The 5,982-nt window shown below is 40.8% G+C and overlaps 1 pseudogene; it reads left to right on the plus strand.

Moving 5' to 3' along the window:
• The first annotated feature begins 5,380 nt into the window (after positions 1-5,380).
• Positions 5,381-5,982, plus strand: part of LOC104991155 — a 2,301-nt pseudogene continuing 1,699 nt past the window's right edge.

The raw sequence follows: 5,982 nt of genomic DNA on the forward strand, positions 1-5,982 counted from the left end.
AGAAAAAGAAAAAAACGAAAGCTTGCTTCCTTCTATCTCTGCTTTCTGCCGCATAAGGATACAAGGAAGTGACAGCATCCTCTGAAAGCCAGGAAAATGGCCTTCCCCAAGCAACTGACCTCAGTCTGCCACTCTGTTCTAGGGCTTTCCAGCCTCTAGAACTGTGAGAAATAAATGTCGTTTAAGCTACCAGTCTATGGGGATTCATTGCAACAGCCTGAGTAAGACAGGTACATAAAGAGATGCAACAACAGAATACTATACAGCTACTATAAAGAATACTATACAGCTACTATAAAGAATACTATACAGCTACTATAAAGAATACTATACAGCTACTATAAAGAATACTATACAGCTACTATAAGGATCTATAAGTAGATCTTTATGCACTAAATTTTTAACTGTTATATCCTTTTATATTCACAGTTTTTGATTCTTTCTGAAAGGTATTAATATTTAGGATTCCCTTGGTGGTCCAGTAGTTACGAATCCAAATCAGAGAATCAGAGAATCCAAATCAGAATCAAATCTGGTTTGATTCCTGGTTGGGGAACTAAGATCCAACGTGCCCTGGGGCAACAAAGCCTATACACTGCATTGACTGAACCTGCGTGCTCTAAAGCCAGTGTTCCACAACAAGAAAAGCCTGTGTCCTACAACTAGAAAGGCCCATGCACCACAAGGAGAAGCCCACACACTGCATCTAGAGAAAACCCCCATCCACTGCAATGAAGACCCAGCACAGCCAAAATGTTTTTAAAAGGTATTAATGTTAAGAAAATAGCACAAATTGAGCCAGCTTCTGTATTACATCTGCTTGTAACCCCTAAAAGAAAGTGGATGATTTTGTCCCTGTCCCCTGGGAACATTTGACAATGCCTGGAAACTTGCTACTGGTACTGAGTGGGCAGAGAACAGGGTTTACGCTAAACAGTGTACAATCTACAGGACAACACCCACACACCAAGAATTATGCCCCAAATGCCAATTGTATGGAGTCTGAGAAACCCTGTTTAGGAGCAATACACAACAAAAGGCCAACAAGTTGTTAGCTTTTCCATTCTCACTGAATTCCCGTTTACAGTCATCTATTTTAGTCCTCTTGCTCCATCTGAGTAATCACACAGATGAAGATGTAGGTCTCTTTTTGTTTTTAATTCTTGTACCCACCCCATCTGCAAGCATTACACGTTACCCTGGATCTATGAGCCAGAAGCTCTGAACAGGACATGCCATGAGTATAGACGAGTTTATTGGACCAACCTCTTAAAAAGGTAAGCAAGGAGTCAGTGAACCACAAGCAAAAGCATGATGATCAATAAGGCCTCTGTCTAGCTACCAAGGCCTTATGTTGACTGTATGGTTAATTTAGTGCTTTCCTCAAGGATGATCTCTTTTAAAAGGGCTCCCTTTAAGTCCAGAAGGGCATCAGGAGGGAAAGAGGAGGTGAGGAGACCAAGCATCTTCTCCATCTTGGGACCAGTAATAACACAGGACACAAGTGAACCTGCCGTTTCCACTTCTTCCCCTTTCCCCTCAGTAATATATTCATCTGCAAAGGAAACTCTTTCACATGTCAATTTTTAAAAATAAATTTCTCAAATGAAAGAACAAAAACTGAATACTACAAGATTAAAAAAAAATAAACAGTACAAAGGGTAGAAGTCAGAATAGCATTTTTAAAACGTTGTAGGAGAAGCCTTGATAAATAGCTTGTCTTCATCTTGGTACATATTACATTACCCATCCAGGCTGTGAGTTACATTCCTTTCTGCTTGGAGGTTCAGAAAACATCTGTCCTAGTCTGCCACAGAGCAGCCTTGCTGGTGAATCTCTCTTGCTATGTAATACCAAAAAATAGGACCAGAAACTGATGCCTTGGGATGGTATGAGGGCAAAAGGTCAATCAGGGACTTCTTGTGATTAAACAATTCAACTCCAAGTGGTTTGGTGCAATGGTTAACTTTACATGTCAGCTTGGCTAACTCAAGGGGTGCTCATATATTTGGCAAATATTATTTCTACGTGTGTCTCTGAGGGTGTTTCCAGCTGAAACTAACATTTAAATCCATGGATGCAGTAAAGTAACTTGCTCTCCTCAATGTGGTGGGCATCATCCAATCCCTTGAGGGCCCAAACGGCAGAAAAAGGAAGAATTTGACCTTTCATGCCTGAGGGGGGACATGATCTTCCTCTGCCTCATAACTTCATATTTTCAGGTCTTTGAACTTGGGTTGAATTATATCACAGCATTCCTGGGTCTCCAGCTTGCAGTTGGCATATTTCAACCTCCATAACCATTAATACATGAGCCAATTCCTTATAATATATATCTATGATTTATTCTATATCTGTCTATCTCTCCTACCAGTTCTATTTCTCTAGAAAACTCTGACTAATACAGTTGGCTAGCCCCTGAATCCCCAGTCCCTGGTACAATACTTGGCATGGAGAAGATATTCAATAAATATTTAATGAATATATTCACTAATAAATAAACAAATCACAATCAACTATTGAGAAAATATTCATTTTCCCATTTTACAAATGAAAGAACCGAAGGAATTTAAGAATTTTGCCCCAAATTACAGAATGTCTAATAGACTAAGTCAGTTCATGAGCTTCAGGCTATCTGACTGGAAACAATCTACCCTAGTCATTATTTTTTTGCTTTTAGTGCTTTATTTTAAGGAGTTTGATTCCAACACATTGGTTTTTTTTAATGTTTATTTATTTATTTGGCTGTAGCCATACTGTAGTTGGGCCGTAGTTGCAACACGCAGGATCATTGTTGGGGTGCACAAACTCTCCAGCTGTAACGTACTGGCTCAGTTGCTCAGCGGCATGTGGGATTTTAGTTCCCTTACCAGGGATCAAGCTCCTGTCCCCTGCAATGCTAGGTGGATGCTTAACCACTGGACCACCAGGGAAGGAAGTCCCTCAATACACCTTGAATGGGCTAAAGAATGATCTGGCTGGGGCATGATTCACACAAATGATTGTCAGCATAGATGACAGTAGATAGTTTGGGAAGGACCACGTTCAGCAAAATCAAACATGTTTCTTTACCATAGGCCTCATCAGAGCTTTTTGTATGACAATACACGGCAGAAACAGAACGTAATGTTTCCCAAGCCTAATGGAGGAGCATATTTTGGATAAAACATGAAGCAGCTTTGTGCAGTACTTTTTATAAGTATAAGGTAAGCATTTTGCCTCTCTTATCCTAGCTACCTGATTGAATGAAGGCCAAGATGGAGAAATCATCTCACTTCATCTTCAGAACAAACATCCTGGTGAGGCAGCTGTTCACCACCAACTGGGTACAAGAAACCAATAGAACATTTTCAGAATGAGCAGAATGAGGACCTAACGCCATGCTTACTCAACTAACCAACACCAAAAAAAAAAAAAAATTGCCTGTGGTTATTTCAACCCTACTCAGGAACAGAACCACTTTCTGGGAGGCTGTGAAGTGCCAGAATGCGTGTTCATCATCACACTCACACTTGCAGTCAGAGAACTTGATCAGATACATATGCACAAAGAAGGTTGGAGTAATCACTCTCCTATCTGCCTTCAATGAATAAATATGACAGGAAGTACATTCAATATGCTGCCAAGGTGATCACCCACAGAACCTTATCAAGAAATATGTGGGGATTGTCTGTGGCCTAATTCTTCCTTCTTTGCTATGTGCATGGACCATCTTTTATGAGACAAGAAAATGAAACTAATATAATGTATACGTGCCTTCTTCCTACTTGGCCCTAGGACTGTCAAGAAAATGGGAAGTCCTATTCCAAGATGCATATATTAATTTTAAAGTCAGAACAAAAAAATGGTTTCTGATCAATCAACAAATGTAGACCAAATTAGTTCATAGGTTTTCTTTTCTGTTTTTAATTTTGATAGGATTAACAGGTATGTCCCTTCAACAAAAGAGTTCTTTTCAGATGTTACATCATGATGCTATATAGTCTTTGGAGGAAAATATTTGAGGAACAGTCATCTAGCTATCTATAGCAAACCTGTAGATGACCCAGATACACAAATTCATGGGAGAAGAAGAGTAATCATCAAAAGTAGAACCAAGGAAACATCTCAGAATAGTAAAAAGGTTGTGAGATTCAGAGCCCTAATTCAATCAAACCTAGTAGAGCATGGTGGTTTACAACACAAATAGGGAGCCAGACTTGAAACTTATTTTTGTTATTTAGAGATAAATAATATTCTGAGGTTTCCCTAATGGTCCAGTAGTTGAGAATCCACCTTCCAATGCAGGGAACACAGGTTTAATCCCTGGTCTGGGAAGATTCCACATGCCGCGGGGCAACGAAGCCCTTGAACCCAACTACTCAGGCCATGCTCTAGAGCCCATGCCACACAACTAGAGAAGTCTGTGCATCACGCTGAGAAGCCCCCTCGCACCACAGCTAGGGAAAGCCCGCACGCCCCAACAAAGACCCAGCGTGGCCAAAAGCTAATGATAATAATAAAAGAAATAGTTACATTCTGATAGTTATATACCCTTGAACAAATTATTTAAGCATTCTAACCTTGAACAAATTATTTAAGCATTCTGTGCCTCAGTTTCCCCTCTGCAAAATGGGGTAAAAGTGATATCTACCTTAGTTGATTATGAAGACCCAGCATATGTAAAATATGTAGGACCAGTGCTTGGTACAAAGTTAGTTTTCCATGCATGTTGACAATAACTAGTATTACCAACTGCGTGACCATGAAAAGTCAGTTCACTTCTGTAAGTCTCGTTTTCTCCTTCTTTAAATTGAAACCATCATAATGCTAGCACAATATTAGAGTGAAGAACAAATGAGACAAGATACAGATGTTAAAGTACACAACATCATCTCACAAAGGTAAGGTGATTATTCTCCTGCTATCATACAGTCGTTCTTTTTTCCCCCTCAGTGGAAGGTATTTCTTCTTCATCCCAGGCTTCAGATTTCCTCACTGGACATGACCTTTCCAGTGTACAAAGCAGGTACACTCTTTGTCTGTGGAGGAACCCTTGGTCCATCATCAGTCCTTTCCATCCCAGTGAATGTCACATCTGCCACCATCAAATGTCCAGAGTCAGAAAGTGGGGTGCTCCCATGACTACTCAGTCTCAAGGCCTCACCAACTTAGCTGAGCAACCTCTCTTCTTGTGTCCACCGCCAACATGGAGACCTAATCGTCCACTTCTCCATGTCTATAGTTACCATCCTTAGTCATGTCACCATCATTTCTTGCCAGTGATAGCCTTCCATACTTCCACTTCCACATTGTATGATCCAATGCATTTCATGTTCCCCAATACAGATAAACAAATCTTTAAAAAATGTAATTCCAGCCTCTTTCCTGGCAGGGAACCATGGAGAGTGCAGAAGAGAAGAAAAAGAAGGTTCCTGGTGTGCCAGAAACCCTTAAGAAAAAGTGAAAGAATTTCACAGAGCTTAAGATCAAGCATCTGAGAAAGAAGTTTGCCCAAAAGATGCTTCGAAAGGGAAGGAGGAAGCTTATCTATGAAAAAGCTTAAGCATTATCACAAGGAAAAGAGACGTATGTACAGAACTGAAATTCAAATGGCTAGGATGGCATGAAAAGCCTGCAACTTCTATGTACCCGTGGAACCCAAATTGGCATTTGTCATCAGGATCAGAGGTATCAACGGTGTGAGCCCAAAGGTGTGAAAGGTGCTGCAGCTCCTTCACCTCTGGCAGATCTTCAATAGCACCTTTGTGAAGCTCAACAAGGCATCAATTAACATGCTAAGAATTGTGGAGTCATACATTGCATCAGTTGAGTTCAGTTCAGTTCAGTCGCTCAGTCGTGTCTGACTCTTTGCGACCCCATGAATCACAGCACGCCAGGCCTCCCTGTCCATCACCAACTCCCGGAGTTCACTCAGACTCATGTCCATCGAGTCAGTGATGCCATCCAGCCATCTCATCCTCTGTCGTCCCCTTCTCCTCC

The sequence above is a fragment of the Bison bison genome, unplaced genomic scaffold (genome assembly GCF_000754665.1).
Source record: "Bison bison bison isolate TAMUID 2011002044 unplaced genomic scaffold, Bison_UMD1.0 scf7180017864183, whole genome shotgun sequence".
Lineage (NCBI taxonomy): Eukaryota > Metazoa > Chordata > Mammalia > Artiodactyla > Bovidae > Bison > Bison bison.